Source organism: Oncorhynchus nerka, linkage group LG9a, assembly GCF_034236695.1.
Source record: "Oncorhynchus nerka isolate Pitt River linkage group LG9a, Oner_Uvic_2.0, whole genome shotgun sequence".
NCBI classification, from domain to species: Eukaryota; Metazoa; Chordata; class Actinopteri; order Salmoniformes; family Salmonidae; genus Oncorhynchus; species Oncorhynchus nerka.
Window position 1 is genome coordinate 62,796,052 of NC_088404.1, and position 25,101 is coordinate 62,821,152.

At 41.2% G+C, this 25,101-nt stretch overlaps 1 protein-coding gene and 1 long non-coding RNA gene across 3 annotated transcripts in view; both read left to right on the forward strand.

The window, feature by feature from the left end:
* Positions 1-25,101, forward strand: part of b4galnt4a (beta-1,4-N-acetyl-galactosaminyl transferase 4a) — a 471,729-nt gene that overhangs the window by 148,896 nt on the left and 297,732 nt on the right.
* LOC115134637 (uncharacterized) lies at positions 20,019-24,255 on the forward strand. 2 transcript variants are annotated; one of them, XR_003864348.2, is made up of 3 exons: positions 20,031-20,378; positions 20,995-21,474; positions 21,602-24,255. It is a non-coding gene; the product is annotated as an uncharacterized LOC115134637 (long non-coding RNA). The 2 variants fall into 2 exon arrangements; XR_003864347.2 differs by having other exon boundaries at positions 20,019-20,378; positions 20,995-24,255.

Below are 25,101 nucleotides of genomic sequence, written 5' to 3' on the forward strand. Positions count from 1 at the left end.
TATGAGATAAGTAATGTAAGATATGTAAACATTAGTAGAGTGGCATTATTAATGTGACTAGTGATCCATTTATTAGTGGCCAAGGATTTCAAGTCTGTATGTAGGCAGCAGCCTCACTGTGTTAGTGATGGCTGTTTAACAGTCTGGTGGCCTTAAGATAGAAGTTATTTTTCAGTCTCTCGGTCCCAGCTTTGATGCACCTGTACTGACCTTCTGGATGGTAGCGGGGTGAACATGGCTCGGGTGGTTGTTGTCCTTGATGATCTTTTTGGCCTTCCTGTGACATTGGGTGTTGTAGGTATCCTAGAGGGTAGATAGTTTGCCATCTGTGATGCGTTGTGAGACCGCACCACCCTCTGGAGAGCCCTCCGGTTATGGGTGGTGCAGTTGCCATTCCAGGCGGTGATGCAGCCTGACAGGATGCTCTCAATTGTGCATCTGTAAAAGTTTGTGAGGGTGTTAGGTGACAAGCCAAATTTCTTCAGCCTCCTGAGGTTGAAGAGGCGTTGTTGCGCCTTCTCTACCACACTGTCTGTATGGGTGATCCATTTCAGTTTGTACACCTTCTCCACTGCTGTCCCATCGATGTGGATAAAGGGGTGCTCCCTCTGCTGTTTCCTGAAGTCCATGATCATCTCCTTTGTTTTGTTGACATTGAGTGAGGTTGTTTTCCTGACACCACACTCTGAGTGCCCTCACCTCCTCCCTATAGGCGGTCTCATCATTGTTGGTAATCAAGCATACTACTGTTGTGTCGTCTGCAAACTTGATGATTGAGTTGGAGGCATGCATCGCCACGCAGTCATGGGTGAACAGGGAGCACAGGAGAGGGCTGAGCACGCACCCTTGTGGGGCCCCAGTGTTGAGGATCTGTGAAGTGGAGATGTTGTTTTCTACCTTCACCACTTGGGGGTGCCCCAATCCAGGACCCAATTACACAGGGCGGGGTACTATGGTGTTGAAATCTGTAGTCAATGAGTCAATAAGTATTCAACCCATTTGTTATGGAAAGCCTAAATAAGTAAAAATGTGCTTAAAAAGTAACGTAATAAGTTGCTTGGACTCACTCTGTGTGCAATAATAGTGTTTAACATTATTTTTGAATGCCTACCTCACACCCTACACATACAATTATCTGTAAGGACCCTCAGTCGAGCAGTGAATTTAAAAAACAGATTCTACTGCAAAGAAATTAACTTAGTGTCCAGAATATGAAGTGTTATGTTTGGGGCAAATGCAATACAACACATTACTGAGTACCACTATCCATATTTTCAAGCATAGTGGTGGCTGCATTACAGTATGTTGTGCGTATGCTTGTATTAGTTAAGGACTGGGAGTTTTTCAGGATAAAAAGGAAAGTAATGGAGCTAAGCACATACAAAATCCTAGAGGAAAACCTGGTTCAATCTGCTTTGAACCAAATACCTTTCAGCAGGCCAAATCTACAGTGGAGATGCTTACCAAAAATACACTGAAAGTTCCTGAGTGCCCGAGGTACAGTTTTGACAAATCAGCTTGAAAATCTATGGCAAAAAAAAAATCTATGGTTCTCAATTAGAGGCAGCTGTTTATCGTTGTCTCTGATTTGGGAACCATATTTAGGCAGCCATCTTCTTTGGGTATTTTGTGTATTATTGTCTATGTGATGTTGCATGTTGGCACGGTCGTCTTGTTATTTTGTTTGGTTAGTGTACTTTGTGTTTTTTCGTCTTTCATTAAAAAATGTATTCACATCACGCTGCGCTTTGGTCTCCTCACTATGACGATCGTGACAGTTGATGTCTTCAATGTTATTCTACAATGTAGAAGATAGTAAAACTTAATATAAACCCTTGAATGAGTAGGTGTGTCCAAACCTTTGACTGATTCTGTATATATTTGAAACATTTTATTTATCCTTACTGCTATCAGCCCATAGAAACACATTGAGTAACAGATTCACTACATGGAACAACAGATAGTCCCCCCCAAAAAAACATGCTGACTGCAGGAATGTCCAACAGAGCTGTTGCCAGATAATTGAGTTTTCAATTATCGACAGTAAGCCACTTCCATCTTTGTTTTATATAATTTGGCAGGTCATCCAACCGGCCTCACAATTGTTGAGCACTTGTAGCCACGCCACCCCAAGACCTCCACATCCGGCTTCTTTACCTGTGGGATTGTCTGAGGAGGGGGAGGATGCTGAGGAATATTTCTGTCTGTAATAAATCCCTTTTTTGGGGAAAAACTATTCATGATTGGCTGGGCAGTCTACTTCCGGCGCCGACAGAGATGGCCGCCTCGCTTCGCGTTCCTAGGAAACTATGCAGTTTTTTGTTTTTTATTTCTTACATTAGTACCCCATGTCATCTTAGGTTTCATTACATACAGTCGAGAAGAACTACTGAATATAAGAGCAGCGTCAACTCACCATCAGTACGACCAAGAATATGACTTTCGCGAAGCGGATCCTGCGTTCTGCCTTTCACCCAGGACAACGGAATGGATCCCAGCCGGCGACCCTGGGTCTCGACCCCGCCCTGTGCAACTGGGTACTGGAATTCCTGACGGGCCGCCCCCAGGTGGTGAGGGTAGGCAACAACTTCTCCACCCCGCTGATCCTCAACACTGGGGCCCCACAAGGGTGCGTTCTGAGCCCTCTCCTGTACTCCCTGTTCACCCACGACTGCGTGGCCACGCACGCCTCCAACTCAATCATCAAGTTCGCGGACGACACAACAGTGGTAGGCTTGATTACCAACAACGACGAGACGGCCTACAGGGAGGAGGTGAGGGCCCTCGGAGTGTGGTGTCAGGAAAATAACCTCACACTCAACGTCAACAAAACTAAGGAGATGATTGTGGACTTCAGGAAACAGCAGAGGGAACACCCCCCTATCCACATCGATGGAACAGTAGTGGCGAGGGTAGCAAGTTAAGTTCCTCGGCGTACACATCACAGACAAACTGAATTGGTCCACCCACACAGACAGCATCGTGAAGAAGGCGCAGCAGCGCCTCTTCAACCTCAGGAGGCTGAAGAAATTTGGCTTGTCACCAAAAGCACTCAAACTTCTACAGTTGCACAATCGAGAGCATCCTGGCGGGCTGTATCACCGCCTGGTACAGCAACTGCTCTGCCCACAACCGTAAGGCTCTCCAGAGGGTAGTGAGACTACCTGCCCTCCAGGACACCTACACCTCCCGATGTTACAGGAAGGCCATAAAGATCATCAAGGACAACAACCACCCGAGCCACTGCCTGTTCACCCCGCTATCATCCAGAAGGCGAGGTCAGTACAGGTGCATCAAAGCTGGGACCGAGAGACTGAAAAACAGCTTCTATCTCAAGGCCATCAGACTGTTAAACAGCCACCACTAACATTGAGTGGCTGCTGCCAACACACTGACTCAACTCCAGCCACTTTAATAATGGGAAATGTAAAATATATCACTAGCCACTTTAAACAATGCTACCTAATATAATGTTTACATACCCTACATTATTCATCTCATATGTATACATTTACATTTAAGTCATTTAGCAGACGCTCTTATCCAGAGCGACTTACAGATTGGATACGTATATACTGTACTCTATATCATACTGCATCTTTATGTAATACATGTATCACTAGCCACTTTAACTATGCCACTTTGTTTACATACTCATCTCATATGTATATACTGTACTCGATACCATCTACTGTATCTTGCCTATGCCGCTCTGTACCATCACTCATTCATATATCTTTATGTACATATTCTTTATCCCCCTACACTTGTGTGTATAAGACAGTAGTTTTGGAATTGTTAGTTAGATTACTTGTTGGTTATTATTATTATTTGCTAACCATGTGTATGTGACAAATAAAATTTGATTTGATTTGGGCCTAGCTCCCCAGTGGGTGGGCCTATGCCCTGCATGGCACACCCATGTCTGTGCCCCTGCCGAGTCATGTGAAATCCATAGATTAGGGACACATTTCAATTGACTGATTTCCTTCTATGAACTGTAACTCTGTCAAATCTTTGAAATGGTTCCATGTAGGGTTTATGTTTTTGTTCATTATATTATGCATAATTATTGAAAAACTACGTTAATGACAGGATCATTTAGGTTTTAATTATCACATGTAAAGGTGACTCTTTCAGTTGTGCCCGTGTAAACCGTTTTCACCTCAAAACATAAGGAGACAAAATGTTGCATTTCTGAGATCTCTATACAGAAAAACGTCTGACAGTTCGATCCAGGATTCTTGCAGGGTTCTTACAAGTGTAATGTCTAATTCAACTGCCTAATGCTTGATATATAATATAACAACAATTTACCCTGCCATAAATGCAAGGACAAAAAAAGTTATGTTTTATGTCACATGATTTTGGACAAATCTGTCAACCTTGAAAAAGGTTTAATTAAATATATGTTTTAAATTAACTTGTGAATTTGATTGAATATACAACAGCTGTGATGATGGCACATTGTCTTCCTAATGTAATCCCACCCCTTCACTTTTTCCACATTCTGTTGTTACAAAGTGGGATTAAAGTGGATTTAATGATTTAGTCTGTAACGTCAAAGTGAATAAAAAAATTATACATATCAGTAACTCCCCATCCCGGGTCCGGGAGCGTAATCAATGACTGACACTAATTATTATAACGCAACGGACATAAATATTCCTAGAAAATATTCCTATTCATGAAAATCACAAGTGAAATATATTGAGACACAGCTTAGCCTTTTGTTAATCACCCTGTCATCTCAGATTTTCAAAATATGCTTTCCAGCCAAAGCTAGACAAGCATTTGTGTAAGTTTATCGATAGCCTAGCATAGCATTTTGTCCAGCTAGCAGCAGGTAACTTGGTCACGGAAATCAGAATAGCAATCAAATTAAATCGTTTACCTTTGATGAGCTTCAGATGTTTTCACTCACGAGACTCCCAGTTAGATAGCCAATGTTCCTTTTTTACAAAAATATTATTTTTGTAGGCAAAATAGCTCCGTTTGTTCTTCACGTTTAGCTGAGAAATCGCCTGGAAATTGCAGTCAAGAAAACGCCGAAAAATATTCCAAATTAGCTCCATAATATCGACAGAAACATGGCAAACGTTGTTTATAATCAATCCTCAAGGTGTTTTTCAAATATCTATTCGATAATATATCCACCGGGACAATTGGTTTTTCATTAGGACAGATTGGAATAATGGCTACCTTTGTATTTTACGCGAGAATCACTCTGAGAGCCATCAGGTGACCACTTGCGCAATGTAGCCGCTTAAGGGTATTCTTCAACATAAATGCGTAAAACCACGTCACAATGCTGTAGACACCTTGGGGAATACGGAGAAAAAGTAATCTGGTTGATAGCCCATTCACTGCTCAATAAGGACGCATTGGAACGCAGCGCTTTCAAAACATGAGGCACTTCCGGATTGGATTTTTCTCAGGCTTTCGTCTGCAATATCAGTTCTGTTATACTCAGACAATATTTTTACAGTTTTGGAAACTTTAGAGTGTTTTCTATCCTAAGCTGTCAATTATATGCATATTCTGGCATCTTGTCCTGACAAAATATCCCGTTTACTATGGGAATGTTATTTTTCCAAAAATGAAAATACTGCCCCCTAGTCACAAAAGGTTATTAAATGGAAAATAAACAAATATATCCTGATTAGATAAGTATTCAACCCCATGAGTCAATACATGTCAGAATCACCTTTGGCAGCAATTACAGCTGTGAGTCTTTCTGGGTAATGTGTCAAGCTCGGTCCTCTGACAAGGAGAAGTAGTAGGAAGGATCGGAGGACCAATGCGCAGCGTTGTAGGTGTTCATATTGTATTTAATACAAATACTTGAACAAAAACAAACAGTCCTGAATGTTGCAGCAAAACACAGAACAGAAAATAATCACCCACAACTCAAGGGTGAAAACAGGCTACCTAAGTATGGTTCTCAATCAGGGACAACGATTGACAGCTGCCTCTGATTGAGAACCATACCAGGCCAAACACAGAAATCCCAAATCATTGAAAAAAGAACATAGACTGCCCACCCCAACTCACGCCCTGACCATTCTAAAACAAAGACAAAACAAGGGAACTAAGGTCAGAACGTGACATCCAGTGTATATTTGGCCTGTTTTGGGTTATTGTCCTGCTGAAAGGTAAATGTGTCTCTCAGTGTCTGTTGAAAGCTAACTGAACCATGTTTTCCTCCTGGATTTTGACTGTGCTTCGATCTATTCCATTGATTTTTATCCTAAAAAAATCTCCCTTTTCCTTAATCATAGCTTGATGCAGCCATCACCATTCCTGAAAATATGAAAAAGAGTGGTACTTGGTGACGTATTGGTTGGATTTTCCCCAAACACTTTGAATTATGCACAGGCTTCCTTCTTGTCATTTATGCTAGTATTTTTGAGTAACTACAACGTTGTTGAACCATCCTCAGTTATGTCCTATCACAGCCATTCAATTCTGTTACTGTTTTAAAATCACCATTGGCCTCATGGTGAAATCGCTGATCGGTTTTCTTCCTCTCCGACAACTTATTCAGGAAGGGCACCTGTATCTTTGTAGTGACTAGGTGTATTGACACACCATCCAAAGTGTAACATTAATAACTGCACCATGATCAAAGGGATATTCAATGTCTGTTGTTTTTTACCCATCTACCAATATACAGTGGGGAGAACAAGTATTTGATACACTGCCAATTTTGCAGGTTTTCCTACTTATGTAGATGTAGAGGTCTGTAATTTTTATCATAGGTACACTTCAACTGTGAGAGATGGAATCTAAAACAAAAATCCAGAAAATCACATTGTATTTAACCCTCTGCTTCCCCCATGTTTTTGTGCGTGATAGTTTCAATGTTCATTTCGGTTGATGATGGCTGGTTTTTCGACGGGTGCTGTTTTTCACCCGTGCGTAATATTCACCGTTTGTATTTGGTCAAGTGTACTTGTTTACCTTGTGCCTTTATTTTTGAGTAAAGTACGTTGCTCACTCATTTTGCTCTCCTGCGCCTGACTTCATGCACCAGCTACTTTTCTCTCTCTCTCTCTCTCTCTCTCTCTCTCTCTCTCTCTCTCTCTCTCTCTCTCTCTCTCTCATGCATTAATGCAGAATGATGCTGTGGTGGATTTACATACCATACACGTTATATCATGAGTCTGTGATGAAGCACACAGCCTACACCTCCCTTTGGGTATCTATGCACCTCTCAGGTTTCTCACTCGGGGCAGGTAGAGCTCATTAGCTCAGTGGAGTGACTGACTGATGTGCCTCTATAGCCTTAGGCTCCATACAGAGGTACTACTACTTTATCCACTTCTGAGAGCTCTCTTGTATCAAGTATCACACCTACCTTACGTCAGCTCTTTCTCACTCCCTCTGTCTCTCCCCTCCTTCTTTCTTTTTTTCTCTCTCTCCCTTCTACTTCTTTCTTTTTCTCTCTCTCTCTCAATTCAATGCAATGTGCTTTATTGGCATGACGTAACAATGTACATATTGCCAAAGCTTATTTTGGATATTTACAATATAAAAATGAGAATCAAAATTGTCAACGGGACAACAGTAACAACAATAACCAAGTGATAAAATAACCATACATTCAACAATAACAATAAGCATACAGTAGAGTACATGTGCAGGTTGATTGGTCTGTCAGACACTGTCGCTCAACTTATGGCAGGCAGCAATGTAGTGCGCTGCCAACCCACAGCTCTCTGCGTCCTACCCCAAAAGGATGGGTAGCCTATCCTCATTAGAGAGGTCTTTGAAAGCTTGAATAAGAGTTTCAAATTTGGGAAAATGACACTCTCTAATTGTTTTATATTTTTGACATTTTGTCAGGAAATGCAGCTCCGTCTCAGGTTCTGCTGTTGTGCAGTGGTTGCACAGCCTTTCCTCTACAGGGAGCCAGGTTTTCCTGTGTCTACCCTTCTCAATGGCAAGGCTGTGCTCACTGAGCCTGTACTTTGTCAAGGTTTTTCTAAGGTTTTGATCAGTAACCATGGTCAAATATTTAGCCACGGTGTACTGTCGATTTAGGGCCAGATCTCTCTCTCTCTCTCTCTCTCTCTCTCTCTCTCTCTCTCTCTCTCTCTCTCTCTCTCTCTCTCTCAATTATTCGTTTTTTTTCAATCCAATACACTTTATTGACATGGCAAGTTAAATTCATTTATTTTCAAAGTACACATATAACAACAATGATTGATCTAACAGTAATAATCATAATAATAGTAGTAGTAGTGGTGATGATATTAACATTAACAGCAATTACAACAACAATATTGAGGAGAAGAGTAAAGAAGAAAAGTAATAGTAGCAGGATACTTTTAACATGACTGAAAAGCCACATGGCTTGGTATGAAAGCCAAAACAAAACAAACTTACATACTACTGTTACATTGTATTTTTCACTGGATGTCGCTCAGGTTGTGGCAGGATGCCACATAATTGGCTGCCAAAACTGCACATTTTGGTTTTTCACCCAATAAATATATATTTTTTCTTCAAATGTTATAGTTTCAAATTCTTTGTAATGAATGCTAATTTTGTGAAAGAAAGATTATCTTAGGTCTGAGTATTTTTAACAGTGTAATTGGAAATGCAGCTCTCTCTCTCTCTCCTCTCAAATCCTCTCTAACTCTCTCTTCTCCTCTCCCTCCTTCTCTGCCTCTCCCTCTCCATCAGAATTGTACAGGAATGATTATGGTCAATGATGATGATGGTGGATGATGCTGATAATGATGGTGTCATCACCACAGTCTTGGGTGAAAGTTCTAATGTCTAATACACCTTGCTACCTCTCAGAAAGACTGGAGTCTGCTCAACTGCTTTTCTTCACTCATGTTTTCCATCTGAAATGTTTCCTTTCTCCCTATCCGACCTCTCTCCTCATCGCTCTCAGACAATTGGACGTGTCATAAAACCGCTATGCCATCTGGGAAGGCGCCGCTCCACATCTCACCGCTCTCTCATCTCTCTTCTCTCTCTCTCTCTCTCCCTCCCCTTTTCATTTTCATCTCTAACTAATGCTCTCATGAAGTTTGCTGTTCACCCAAGTACAGGGAATGTCATCAGGACTCAGCAATCACGAGTCCAGATCTTAATTGTCGTGAAACAGTTCCGCTCTGTTCTCTGTATACCTTCCTATAACCACTTATTTTTGATGTACCACCAAGTAGAGGGGGGCTTCAGTCTTTTGCCATGGTAAAAAAAAATATATATATATATATATGTAAAAGGGTGATTCTGAATGTTAAAACCGCATTCAGTGTCTATTTCACAAGTTACCACTGGCTAAATCAAATCAAATCAAATAGTATTGGTCACATACACATATTTAGCAGATGTTATTGCGGCTGTAGTGAAATGCTTGTGTTCCTAGCTCCAACAGTGCAGTAGTATCTAACAATTCACAACAATGCACACATCTAAAAGTAAAAGAATGGAATTAAGATAAATTAGGATGACCAATGTTGGAGTGGCACTGACTAAAATACAGTAGAATAGAATACTATATATACATAAGAGATGAGTAAAGCAGTATGTAAATATTATTAAAGTGACTATTGTTCCATTATTAAAGTGACCAGTGATTCCTTGTCTGTATATAGGGAAGAAAATATATGGTGTTAAAAAGCCTATTTACTCTGTTCCATCTGACTGCACCATCCACTGTCTCATCAGCCCAGCCATTCAATTTATAAACTTGATCTCCACCATAAAAAGCATCTAGACATTATCTCCCATTTCTTTAAGACTAGCATTTGGTTTTCAACAGCGGATATTTGTATAAATCTTGCTGTCTGCTCCTCCGAAATTTACACATTTTTATTCAAATTTGAAATTCGATCCCGTCTCCAGCTGACCGATAATAATGAATGTGTTGGGATATATACAAAGAAATGTCAATAGAAAACATGTACAACGAAACAAAATACAGCTAGTTTGCTCTCTTTCCAGCTTCAGTTTGAAGTGATTGTGTTAGCTGTGTTGTTGGCTAGTTCCTCTAAACAACAGTGTCCTGATGAGAGAGCACATTTTCTATGCCAGGCGAAATCGAGCATCATTAGCACATTGTTATGGATGTATCTAAATAAATGTCACTAGAAAACAGCTTAAACAAATGCAAATGCAGCTACTTTGCTGTTATTGTGGCTGCACTGTTTGAAGTGACTGTACAGTGAGTTAACCGTAGTTGGCTAGCTAGCAAGCAAGGGATAAGAATGTTGACAGCCAGTATGGCAATAGAACATTTCGAACGAACAACTGGGTCGCGTCCATAGATACAGAACAAAAAGACTTAACAACTGTGTCACCTCTCTGGCAACCGAACCAATAGAACGATCGAGCAGCCGGCTTACCTTAGATTTGTGTCAAAATCGAAATAACATTTTTCATTAACATTTGTAAATAATTGGAATATGTTTGTAACCCGTTGAATACAAGTGACAATGCCCTCGAAGCTGACTTTTGGAGGATATATTGGCACGGTTTGCCACCCGTTCCAATGTATCCTCCAAACATCAGCTTCGAGGGCATTGTCACTTAACTATGTTTCTATCTGCTCTGAGTAGATATCCGAGATTGGTTCTTGGTAGTGTAGCTCACAAACAATTTTGTGCTTTGACCTTGACCTTGAAAGCCAATGTTTCTGAGCTTCCATTAGGGAAACACTGCACTGTATTAATGTTCATTCATTGTAATCAATAAATATTGTACATTACAGTATTGCGATACATCTCTTGACCCCTGCTTGTAATTGACGTCTGGCGTCACAGACATAATCCATAGATAAAAGTCAGACTTCTGAAATCATGGACATAAGTCATAAATGGAAGTCACACACTACAGGAGTCACAGACGGAGGTCACAGACGGAGGTCACAGACGGAGATCACAGACGGAGGTCACAGACGGAGATCACAGATGGAGGTCACAGACGACGCAAGTCAGAGATGGAGGTCACAGACGACGGAAGTCAGAGACAGAGGTCACAGACGGAGGTCACAGACGACAGAAGTCAGAGACGGAGGTCACAGACGACGGAAGTCCTAGACTACTGAAGTCTGACATAAATCACAGACTACCACTTCACACACCTGAAGTTGCAGACATAAGTCAAAATGTGTAAATCACAGACTACTGAGGTTACTGACAAAGTCACATACTACTAGGGTCACAGACAGAAGTCACAAATGGAAATCACGTACCGTTAAAGTCATATACTGAGGTGTCATACTATTGAGTGGGAACAGTTCATGAGCTAGGGCACATGGTTTAAATAGAAGTGAAAATTACGTCATTTGATGCCTGGGCTCACATCTAGCACAGGGGAATAGTGACTGAGGGACTGTAGTAAAGGAGAGAGAAAATTATACACTCACTTCCTAAAATCAATTTAACTCAAAGCTTTTGGAAATACGCTTGAAGTGATAAGTACTGGAGGAGTGGAAGGTTTTTCTCTAAGAGTTTTTCTCTATTCTAAACCTGACTTTTTTTATACTGTTCTTCTATGTTGCAATCAAGTAGAGTTTTCAGCACGACTCATACAGTACGCTTTAACTGAAGACATCCTTCACTACTGTACTTAACATACTTTACAGTATGTGCTGTATATACTGTATGAGTCTAATGCATTTAAGTGCACTGAATTACATGAATTTAGATGAGTAAAACACCATAACCAGCTGAGACATAAAAGCAATGTTCCCCGTGTAGAGTACATTACACCAAACCAACAGCAATGATTTATTATTGTGTACATCTTCCTTTGCAAGAGGACAAAGGTCATTCTGATTCATGCATTTTACTGTATATCACTCTGTTCTATTTGGAGACATCACGATTAAGAGTGCACATGTAGGAGGCATTATGTACTCCGTGGGGATGTGTCTGTGCGTGTGAGTGTGTGTATGTCTATATACTGTGTGTGTGCATGCATATGTGTGTGCATATGTGTGTGCATATTTGTGTGTGTGTGTGTGTGTGGTATGTGTGCATGCGTAAGTTAGTGCGTGTGTGTGTGTGTGTGTGTGTGTGTGTGTGTGTGTGAGAAGCAGTCACATTTAACTAGGAGGGATGCGTGAGTGTGTGTAAGTGTGTGCGTGTGCATGCGTGCTGTGCGTCAGTGAGGTTTACCCTTAGGACTCAAGCTCTGCTGAACAACTGCAGGCTCATCTCTCCCATCTATTATTAACACACCCATTTACCAGCTCTTTGTTCTAGCTACACTTCATCTTGGTGTGTGCATGTGTTTGTGCCTGCGTTAGTGCGTGCGTGTGTTTGGATGTGTGTGTGTGCATGTGTGTGTTTCTGAGGAAAGCACACACACATGCACACTGATGAACTTTTGTTACCCCCCTATTCTAAGTTTCTTATTCAGTCAAGTGAACAAGAAAACAATATTCAATCAATAACAGGGGAAACAACGCATCATTTATTCTTACACACGTTGCCATAAGAAAGGAAGAATGCTTCATCCTTACCTCTACCAATGTGTGGAATGATCCAGATCCAGACTTTTAAAAAAGGCTTCTAATATAACAATAGAATAGTGGGGAGGCTTATGCTGCCTACAAATGCTCCTATGAATATTGTATTTCCCATTTGTGAAGTCGTAAATACAACACAATTGTGCTCAAGTGCTTTTGAAGTTGGAACGATTCTTCAGCCAATGAGGATTTAGCTATTTGGATGAGCTAGCTAACATTGCTAAAAACAAGTTAGCTAGCTTGCTAATATTGAAATTATGTTCTAACTAGCTACATTACCCACACTGTAAAAATGTGATATTGTCAAAAATGTACTCAAAACAGTGATGGGTCAGTGACGAACATGAAATCAGATTTTCCCACTTGTAATTCTAGCTCGGAGGGTCATGCAGGCGGTTATCTCTGAACCTGAATTTCCACATTTCTGACTGCACTTGAAGGCAACACACAGTGATGAGTCAACACTGTCATGAATATGTTGGTTAGAGAGTGGCTCATGCATTCCAAAGGATTCTTCTTAAGAACTGATTTCAATTAATTGGAGGGGTCTTAAACTGTACATACCAGACACTTTCTAAGAACAGATATTCTGATCGGACATTCCGATTAGTTAGAGAGCGTCTGACGCATTCCAAGGGACATTGTTTTTAGGAAAGGACATTCTAATTGGTTTGAGTAACCAGTGACACAAGTTAACCCAACATTCTTTTTAGTTGGTGCACACTGATCTCATAGGCTAGACGTAGCAGAACTCCCAAATCAGTACGATATGTTACGTTTGTTAGGGTTACATAAGACAGACGATTACATAAGGCAAATATGAAAGAACGGTGGTTGGTTAGGGTGGATGGCTGGACATATAACACGAACGTAGCAACTTTGAAGTACTTACTACTTTTTAGCTACATTGCAACTACCTAGCATGTTAGCTAACTCCTAACCCAAACCTTAACCCCTAACCCCAGCCCATAGCCACCTAGCTAATGGTAGTGTTAGCCATCAAGCCACCTAACTAACATTAACAACAACAAATTGGAATTCGTAACATATTATACCTATTGAAAATTGGTAACATATTGTACGAATTGCAATTCATAAAATATCATAAAAATGGTAATTCGTGGCATATCATATCATACAAAAACCAGCTTCAATCCCATCTGTCTTCCAATCAGCTGTACAACGTTTTTCAGTCTGGCTTCCGGCCCTTGCACAGTGCTGAAACGTCTCTGGTGAAAGTTACCAATGACCTACTAGTGACTGAAGAATCTGGATCACCTAACCTCCTCCTCCTCCTAGATCTCAGTGCTGCTTTTGAAACTGTTGACCACAACATCCTCCTGGGGCATCTCCGAGAGCACACTGCAGTTTCTGGAACTGCTCTAAACTGGTTCTCCTCCTACCTCTCCAATAGGAAGCAGTACATCACGATTGGAGAGTCAAGATCAGAGGAGTCCACAATCACATTGCGGTGTCCCACAAGGGTCAGTGCTGGGCCCTGTTATGTTCCTAATCTACATGCTCCCTCTCGGCCAAATCATCAGAGACTATAACATCAACTTCCACTGCTGCGCTGGCAATACCCAAGTATATATTAACACCAAACCAGACACCATATCAGCGCTAGCAAAACTTGACAGCTGCCTAGATGACATCAGGGCATGGATGAAAGCAAACTTCCTTCAGCTGAACAGCAGCAAGACTGAGGCTATGCTTGTTGGGACACACAAGCAGGTCATCTGCTCTACCATTGACAGTCAAGCCTAAGGTCAATCATGGTGGTGGCACCATCATGCTGTGTGAATTTAACAAAATGTGGAAAAAGCCAAGGAGTCAGAATACTTTCCGAATGCACTGTATATTTTTTTGCCAATGTAGAGTTTTGAGATAACACAAATGAAAAACGCTATACAAATTTTATGTGTTATTATTCAATTGTAATTTGTAACATATCATACGAAATGGATGATGGACATCCACAAACTAATACATACCATACCAAACTCAACATATCATACTAATTTGAGTGTCCCAGTTTTTTGTTTACTGTGCCACGTCTAGTCCAGGTTGGTTGGAGAATGGCTGATGCATGTTTATTCCTACCACCTCTCTTACCATTCCAATATACGTTTGTCAAAACCGTCAATTCCTATTGGTACTATAGTGACTCATTCAATTTTATAGGTATTATTTTGGTTTGAGAGTGATCAGTGCCTTCCCATGGGCCTTAGAAAAGTCATTTAATAGAAAAGTCATTTCTTAAAAAGTTCACAGGGTTCTTCGGGCTGGCATAGGAGAAACCTTTGAAGAACCCCTTTTGGTTCCAGGTATAACCCTATTGGGTTCCATGTAAAACCCTTTCCAACAAGAGTTCTACATGGAACCCAAAGGGTTCTACCTGGAACCAAAAAGGGTTCTCCTATGGGGACAGCCAAAGAACCCTTTTGGATCCCTTTTTTTAATGTGTGTACGCTTCCTTCCTTCCTTCCCTGTCATCTCCTTACTCCTCCCCAATCTTCCCTACCGCCTCTCTCCCATTTTCCCTTTACTCAAAATGTCATACTCCCTCCCCTGTCATCGTCCTCTCCCCTCATCCCTCTCCTCCCCCCAGTCTCTCATCAGGTATGTGTGATGAGGTGCAGCCTCATGGGACAGATCTGCCACATTCCCTGGGAGAGAAAGGCACACAGTCACTTTGTCTCATCCATATTCATAACACACACAAAACTGACACAACACACACACACACACACACACACACACACAGCTTAGTGGATCTTTAAGTAGTGTAGTGTGTCAGTTAGGGCCACCTGGAAAGTCCCTAGGAAGGGGTGAAAGGGTCAGGGGGATAGTAAAGTCACTCCTGGGGATGGAATTTAATTGCAACAAGGGAGATCGTCAGATAACCTAGTTGTAAAGTAAATGATAATTTTTCCAGTTACACTCTGGGTTTTGAGGCAATGCAAAGCCGTTAAAACCTTAGCTATGATTTTAGGAGGGAGATAAAGGTGCATTTTCTCGCGGTGGAGGACGACCCATTTCCCAGGTTCTCAGGCGTGTGATAGAAGTAGAGAAGTGTGTAATTATTTGTGCTACAGAAATTACTCAAAGGAACATCCCTTCTTCTTCTCTCCCTCTTTTCTCCTCCCTCTCCCCACTCCTCCCCACTCTCTCCTCTAAACACAAGTAAAAGCTTTTAGAACAGGAGAGCACTTTAGCGTGGGTCTTTTAACTGCTTCCCAAATGGTACCCTATTCCCTACATAGTGCACAACTTTTGAACAGAGCCCTATGGGGCTTGTTTCAAAGTAGTGCATTAAATAGGGATTAGGGTGCCATTTGGTATGCAACCTTAGTAAAAGCTAATATCCATTGGGATGCAGAATTAGTAAAAGCTCATTTCCATACTCTCACCTACCCTTTAGACATTGGTAACACCATCTCTCATGTCTTTCTCCCTATATATCCAAATGCCCTCTTACTTAGACATAGGTAACGCCTTCCATCCACCCTCTCAACTTCCATCCACCCTCTCTACCAATTCAAGACATAGGTAACAGCATTTGTCCTTTCGTTCACCCTCCCTCCACTAGTCTTTCTCTGTTCTCACCTCGTTACCTACATTATACATGGGTAACACCAGCCCTCATATCCTCGCCCTTCCCTTAGACATGTAGCCTAATGTCCTTTCTCTGACCCTAACTCTCCCATTCACAGTTAACATAATTTATCCATTCTCTCACCCTATTTATACCTCCATTAGATACAGGTAACACCACCTGTCCACCCTCTAAGCCCTACCTCTTTTAGAAGTACTGTAGGTACAGTAACACCTCCTCTCACCCTACTGTACTTCACTAAATACACATCTCCTTTCCACCTACATGATTTGGATATCGAGCCCAATGTCCTCACTTTCAGACTCAGGTAACACTGTATTTAAGAGAAAGAAGAATAGAGAAAGTGCATAAGCGAGATAAGTAGAGGAAGGAAAGGAAACAAAGAGAGGAAGCCTCTCAAGACTATTGGAACACAGCACAACGCTCTAATAGTGGCAACGGGGCGGTATAATGACACAGAGAGGCCCCAGTAAATAAGGTCACGGCGAGCCACAGATTTACAACACGCTCCCGTTTGAAGCCGATTTTAATCATACTGGCGGGATTACAGCCGCTCGTAAAGCCAAGCAGTCAGCCTCATTGTTAACCTCCGATTGCTTTCAGAGCAGTAAATATGGCCGTCGAGGCCTTGCCAGATGCTTTATGGGAGAAGGGGGCGGAGCCCGCCACGTCCAGCGCCCATCCTTGGCGTGATGGATAACAGAGAGGATGGAGCAGCTAGTAAATAAACGTATGGTTCCCAGACAGAACGCAGACGGAATAGACTGACTGGACTGGGTGGAGTTCACAATGGCTTCCATTGATGTGGAGATCTGGGTCCTAAGCTCCACCTTTTTAGGTCCTTTAATCTGTGATAGAATACAATGCACAGTTACACTTTGCAATTTGCTAGGTGATTCAACACAAACCGAACACAAGAAAACAAAAACATCAGCTTACTTTTGTTCCTACCCCCAGGACATTAGCTAACTTATGTTCCTACACCTTTCCCACAAACTAATGAAATGTTAACAGAGCATTCACAATGCTGGTTTGTGGATTTATTAATGTCTTATTGGTTTATTTATGTCGAGCTATTACAGCGGTGGCCTAAACTTGACCTAAATGTCTGAATGAAAGGAATGAATGAACAAGTGCCTCCATATAGAGCTGGGTTTTGTTATCGATCAGCTGATTGGCTTGTTGGTTAAGTGGATGTAGATCTCCCATGAGGCATTTGGCACAGAGGTTCTACAGTACATAGTCTAGCCTTGAGTGTGTGTGTGACACAGGGTTTGCTTTGTGTCAATTTTCCACAAGTGTGTCATCAAGCCCATTTAGGGCTCTGGGTTTGTTCAGTCTTCTGTGATTTGAAGTAAAGCACTTGTTCAGTTGCCAAGGCAAGGCTAGAAGCTATTATAGCCAGTCCATTCCCCGTTTTGGCTAAATGATATAACATGTATTTAAAATGGGACTTTCCTCAAGTGTTCCTTCAGCCAACACCTCATTTGGCTGGCTTTCGTTCCAGTTCTCTGCTGCCTGTGACTGGAACGAATTGCAAAAATCGCAAAAGTTGGAGACTTTTATCTCCCTCACCAACTTCAAACATCTGCTATCTGAGCAGCTAACCGATCGCTGCCGCTGTCTATCGGTAAATAGCCCACCCATTTTTACCTACCTCATCCCCATACTGTTTTTATTTATTTTATTTTCTGCTCTTTTGCACACCAATATCTCTACCTGTACATGACCATCTGATCATTTATCACTCCAGTGTTAATCTGCAAAATTGTAATTATTCGCCTACCTCCTCATGCCTTTTGCACACAATGTATATAGACTCTCCTTTTTTCTACTGTGTTATTGACTTGTTAATTGTTTACTCCATGTGTAACTCTGTGTTGTCTGTTCACACTGCTATGCTTTATCTTGGCCAGGTCGCAGTTGCAAATGAGAACTTGTTCTCAACTAGCCTACCTGGTTAAATAAAGGTGAAAAAAATAAATAAATGTAAAAGCCACGCAACCAGAATAGGGCTCAGGGTCCATCTAGACGTCTGTGATTTAGATTCAGTATAACAGTGATTTTGAGGCACCCTGGACTTGTTTAAAAAAAGCACAAGGCTGTACCGGTAGAGCTATTGTACCGCTGGGTCTTCCTACCTCTGGTTTATGGAGGTGTTAGTGAGACTGTCAAATCCCTCCCCAGGCAGTTCTAAAGATTACTTCTCCATATTAAATACAAAACCGTAAGTAGGTGAGCTCTCCTCATAGACAGAAAGGGACAGAAAGACAAAGAGAGGGTGTGGGAGAGAGTTGATAAACATTTCTTCTCCATATGACAAACGCACAACACCGTCAGTAGGTGAGCTCTCCTCAGAGACAGAGAGGGAGTGAGAGTGGGAGAGCGGAGGAGAGTGACTGAAAGAGAGATGGACAGAAAGACATGGCGAGAGAGTGAGGAAGATAATGAGAGAGGGTTGAAGATGTATCATCCATATTAAATATGACAACTTCAGTCTATGCAAAGACATAGATGTAGATAGAGTGGGATAGTGAGTGAAAGAGAGATGGAGCTACAGATGCAGGGAGAGAAAGAGTTGATAAAGATTTCCACTTCATATTACACGGAACACAAAGATTCATGTAACATGTAAAGTGTTGGTCTCATGTTTCATGAGCCGAAATTAAAGATCCCAGACATTTTTTAAATGCACTAAAAAGCGTATTTCTCTCAAATGTTGTGCTTAAATTAGCTTACATCCCTGTTAGGGACAATTTCTCCTTTGCCAAGATAATCCATCCAGCTGACAGGTGTGGCATATCAAAAAGCTGATTAATCAGCATGATCATTACACAGGTGCACCTTGTGCTGGGGACAGTAAAAGGCCACTCTAAAATGTGAAGTTTTGTCACCCAACACAATGCCACAAATGTCCCAAATTTTGAGGGAGAATGCTGACTGCAGTCATGTCCACCAGAGCTTTTGCCAAATAATTTTAGGTTTAGAGAAATTGGCAGTACGTCCAACTGGCCTCACAATCGCAGACCACGTGTATGGTCTCTTGTCGGCGAGCGTTTTGCTGATGTCAACGTTGTGAACAGAGTACCCCATGGTGGCAGTGGAGTTATGGTATGGGCAGACATAAGCTACAGACAACGAACACAATGGCATTTTATCAATTGCAATTTGAATGCACAGAGATACCGTGACGAGATCCTGAGTCCATTCATCTGCCGCCATCACCTCATGTTTCAGCATAGTAATTCAAGCCCCATCTCGCAAGGATCTGTACACAATCCCTGGAAACTGAAAATGTCCCAGTTCTTCCATGGCCTGCATACTCACCAGCCATGTCACCCATTGAGCATGTTTGGGATTCTCTGGATCAACGTGTATGACAGCATGGTTCAGTTCCCACCAATATCCAGCAACTTCGCACAGTCATTGAAGAGGAGTGGGACAACAGTCTACAGGCCACAATCCACAGCCTAATCAACTGTATGCGAAGGAGTTATGTCGCACTGCATGAGGCAAACGGTGGTCAGTCCAGGTACTGACTGGTTTTCTGATGGTGTCTGTGATGCATATCTGTATACCCAGTCATGTTAAATCCATAGATTGGGGCCTAATTAATTTTATTTCAATTGACTGATTTCCTTATATGTTGCGTTTATTTGTGACCCGATTCAGGAAACTAGGCGTATATCGCAGGTCATGACTTCACAAGAGAGCCTTTTGAACTTTTTACATTTATTTTTTATCAAAATACATTTTTGGGGGCAGAAATGCCATCTCGAGCATGTGAACTTTCATGTGCCTTAATATCAAACTTGTATGTCATCTGTAAATACGAATAAAATTGTTAAATTACGGGCCTAGTTGGTTTAACCACAGAGAAAGGGAGCAACCTTCCCGCTAACCATGATTGGCTGAGATAATGAGTGGGCTGGACATGCCGAGAGATGAGTTCGGATAGGCCTTTCTACTGCAGTATTTTTTAAAGATATAATGTTAGCCATGGAGAACTGCAAATATATTGCTACTGCTCTCAATAACATTGCTGCCCTGAATTTATCAGGCGCTATTGACAAAGGTGAGAAAAAGTTGTGATGGACTTCTTTCTGAACGAGGAATGCTGGCTCTCTCACTCTGAAATTAACATGTTTTGAAATTAGTGGAACACAACGGGCCAAACAAGCTGTGCAAACTAAATGGAAACAACACAGGAACTCTTATAAAAGGGATTGCAGTCTGCCATGAAGCTTTCATCCATGTATACAGGTAAGAATCCAGCTACAGATATTATACATTTCTAATTTAGGCAGAAAGCAGTTTTCATTGCAAGCTAATGCTTGCTGTTAGCTAGCCAGTTGGAGTTCGATGGCTGGCTTGCTAGCTAATGTTTAACCTATTTGGTTAACTTTAGCCTGCTATGACAAACGGTTTGTATTGCTAGTAATGTTACTCTATGGATTAGGATTATAGTTCATTTCTTAGCTAGCTAACGTTAACGTGACCTGTCTAAACAAAAGATCCCAAGTTAAAGCTTGCTGTTAGCTAGTTAACTTTAGCTGAGGTTAGATGGCTGGCTTGCTAGCTAACATTAACGTATGTGTATGACACGTGTGTAATGTTAGTGATGTTTTCTCAGAATGCCATTTTGCATTGCTAGTTATAGCCTAATATTAGCTAGCTAACTAGCTAACATTGAACCTATTGGTTAACTCTAGCTATGACGATCGCTTTGTACTGCTAGTTAAAGCTTGCTGTTAGATGGCCGGCTAGCTACAGTAGCTAACATTACCTGTATGAACTGTGTGTAGTGATGTTCTCAGAATGCCATTTCGCATGTATTGCATAATAATGCTAAAATATTTCTATCTGGAATTTCTTTCAGCTTCAATCAGTAGAACACACCTGACTCTAAGCCACCAGCCATACAGTCATCAAAAAGAGAGCTAGCAAGCAAAGGCAGCAGCGCAGTCATCGACTACAAGCACCATTTCTTCACCAACGACCGAGTTGAAAAAACAGCTGTGGACCTGAATTGTGATAACTGCAGTGGCCAAAACAAGAACAAGTTTGTGCTCTGGTATTGTGCCTGGTGGACCACCAGAATCTGGACCTTCACTTCCTGATCACAGACCACACCAAGTTTGCCCCCGACTGGTGCTTCGGCCTCATCAAGCAGTGCTTCAAAAAGAGTGAACACTGAGATTGCTGGTGTTGTGAAGGACAGCACTGTGACAGGGGTCAACATCCCACAGCTGGTTGGACTGGAGGATGGAACAGTGCCGGTGGAAAGCCATGGCTGGCAACAACACCTTACTCTGTACTCCAGGCCTCTGCCACAGATCAAGCAGTATCAGCACTTCAGGTAAAAAAAATAATTTTTAAATCATTGTATGAGGTTACTCTTATCTAAACCTGGGAGGTGAATTGATGTTGTGGAGGGTTGTAATGTTTTCAGATGTTTGTTGTTGTTGTTATTCTCTGTTTTACAGCTTCGTTGCTCTGGAGCCTGGTGTTGTCGCCAAGGAGTGTTCGGACTGTTGGGACCAGGTTTCAGCTGCTGCGCAACGCTGACATCCTTCCTCCCATAGATGGTCTGCCTGTAAAAGCACCACCTGGACTGGACACAGCTAGACAAACTCTATTTTTGACAAGATCAGGGAGTTTTGCGATGAAGAGACTATGGACATCACATGCCCTGTACCAAAGTCAAGGACAGGACAGAAGCAGGCTCCCTGCTTGGGAATATAGATTCCCTTTGTTCATGCGTGGTTTGTACGGACCAGACATGAGCTCTATCTGTAGTGCCTCTATTCACATGACTCTCTCCTAACACACACGCCATATGTTGCTGATACTATTGTTTACCCTGCTGCTCAGCCACTTTACCTCTGATTGTATGTATTTAATTACCTCGTCTGTCACTGATATTGATATTGTTTTTTTTACATACTGTATATTTGATCTATATTGACACTATCTATTTATGATATTGCTACTATGCAAGTAACCATTTGGCTGTATCATTTACACCTTCTGTAGAGACCATCCACTTAGCAAGACTTAGCAAAATATTGATATATAAAATCAATATTGATGTGTGGTCGTAACATGATTTTATGGCATACCACAATAATATCTTGTGACTGTATCCAGTGTCCACCACATAAATATATGGAGCATGCATCAGTTTATGTACTGTAAAAAAAACTCACTCAGGTTGTAAGGCCTTAATTTAGGTATGGAATACTATGTGATAAGTGCGTGTGTAACAGTATATAAAGTATGCTACTGTAGTGCTGTGAAGGTATTTGGGCAGTGGTATAAAGTACTTCTGTAAAAATACTTTAAAGTATTACTTAAGTAGTTTTTTGTGGTATCTGTACATTACTTTCCTATTTATACTTTCCTACCCTATTGAACTTTTACTTCGCTACATTCGTAAGGAAAATAATGTACTTTTTACTCCATACATTTTCATTGACACCCAAAAGTACTTGTTACATTTTGACAGGAAAATTGTCCAATTCACACACTAATCAAGAGAGCATCCCTGGTCATCCCTGCGGCGTCTGATCTGGCAGACTCACTAAACACAAATGCTTTGTTTGTAAATTATGTCTGAGTGTTGGAGTGTGCCCCTGGCTCTCCGTCAAGAAAAATTATGAAATTGTGCAATCTGATTTGCTTAATATAAGGAATTTGAAATGGTTTATATTTCAACTTTTACTTTTGATACTTAAGTACATTGTGCCCCTGGCTATCCGTCAAATAATTTTTAAAAAAATCGAATTTTAAGCGTCATCTAATATTTATTAAATATTTGTATCTGTTTACCTGGAATGTTTCCTTATTGTAGGCTACTACCACTTTTAGTCTTTTAGTCTGGCTTAAGAGGGTGGGAACAATGCTGAATGGGTGTAGACAAAGGAGAGCTCTCTAGTTGGTACCAAAACATTCTAAAGCCCTTTTCTCAAAAGTGAGATTACAAGTTAATCAACTTTCAAAGCAGAAATACTTTCCCATTATTCCTCAACTGTAGTGTATGACATTCCATTTAGTAGCTCTGACTCTCTATTTTTATCCAACGTAAAAAAACAAAAAAAACAATTCCAAATGTTGCTACCTAAGACCGAATCCAGGTGGTGAGTCACATTTGTGTTCAGTATAGATACACCAAAGTGTCTAAAGGTTCCCTGGAGGGCTTCCTGAACACGTTCTTAGCCCCACTCGCCACATCTGTAGGTCTGGCTCTCAATCTATTAAAAACAAGTGTTATAAAGCCCAGCTGAAGGTCTACAACAACAATGTTGGGTTTTTGTAAGATCCATTCAAAAAGTGGAGCATCAGAATGCTAGTGTGCTGTTTTATCTTGGCTGTGGGATGCATAACTGACAAAGGATAAATCAAATGGAGAAAAGGAATAGCCACCATTTTGCAAGACACAAAAAAAATATGTAGGGCATTCTTCATGGCATTATTATTAGTTAGAATTCTAACTTCTAGAAATACAGCCAATACTATTATGACCGCTCCATACACATCCAATACTAATTTGACTGCTCCATACAGTATATAAATCAATTCGCCACAGACACAACTCTGGCTGTTGTTGTGTGGTCAGTAAAGCTGGCCCTCAAGTATTTCACAGGCCAGTGTTGGTCCACACTGTCCACACACAGCCCTGGTGTGAGTCTGGATGTTCCTAAATACATCAGGCATGGCTACAGGGGCCTGTCCTTACATCCACACCTCACCACCAGGGGCTATTTCTGGGACAGCAGGAATCCTCTTTACTCTCATACTAACACGTTTTCCGCCAACTTTACAATTTCGTCAACCTTTTCCGCTTTTTCCTTATATCTGAACGTTTTTGCCAGTATCAAAGCTGAAACGGTTATTTCCGCCTGCCGACCTACAGTGGTTCTTCCTTTAAAAGTTACAAGCTTATGCTGCGACCGTTAGTGGTATGGTATGGTTCCCAATCGTTGTCTCTGATTGGGGATCATATTTAGGCAGCCTTTTCCCACTGAGTTTTTGTGGGATCTTGTTTTTGTGTAGTGCATGTGAGCACTGCATTGACTTCACGTTTCGTTTGTTCTGTATTGTTTTGGTGAGTTTAATTTATTAAACATGTGGAACTCTATGCACGCTGCGCCTTGGTCCATTTATTCTTTAGACGATCGTGACATTAATCCACCAGAAAAGACAGAAGTAAGGAACTTGTCTGTCGGCACTGCATTAAAGACCAAAATTGGTTGAAGAAAATTGTGATAAATAAAAATCTAGGTTGCTGGCCAATATTAAAAACAGTCAAATGCATTTGTGAATTCAATCGCTTTATTGATTAATTATTTAAGGCTCCTTTCTCTTCTCTGTGCTGGATATATTTTAAGAATAAAGTAGGCTAATAAAGGTGGCTTACTGGCATACCCAAAGTCATTGTTATAATAGGATTTGAAGCAATAGCCTACCCGCGTGTGGTCGACTATTTCAGCTATTTCTGCACTGAGACAAGCATGAGGACTGGTCTTGATAAATCAATTAGATTTTTAGTTTCACTGAATCTCCATGTGGGTATTGATAAACCTACAATTAGGATGTGGAGATGCTAGGATTATTTTGCTCTTCACTTGCAGTCACTTAGTAGCCTACTCCCAACCGGTCACGTTGTACAGCGCCAACTTTTGAAAGCAAGTCAACGCTTCCCCCCCCCCCCATGTTAACAAAACTTTTTATCGCTTTTTTATTCTCCTATTTTCTTCTCGCCACCTTTCCCTCAGCTATACATCCATGGCTCTTCCTATAACATCTGTCTCCATCTAATCCTTGTTTAGTGTTACTGAATCAGGTGCTGTCTGTCAGATATATACTTTTTTGTTTTTCTTGGAATAGAAACACCATCATTGTAATCAAATGAATTAAGCTACATTTCTTAAAATCAATCCTATATACTATGTTCTTAAAAAAAAGCTTTTTAAATTCTCTAGTA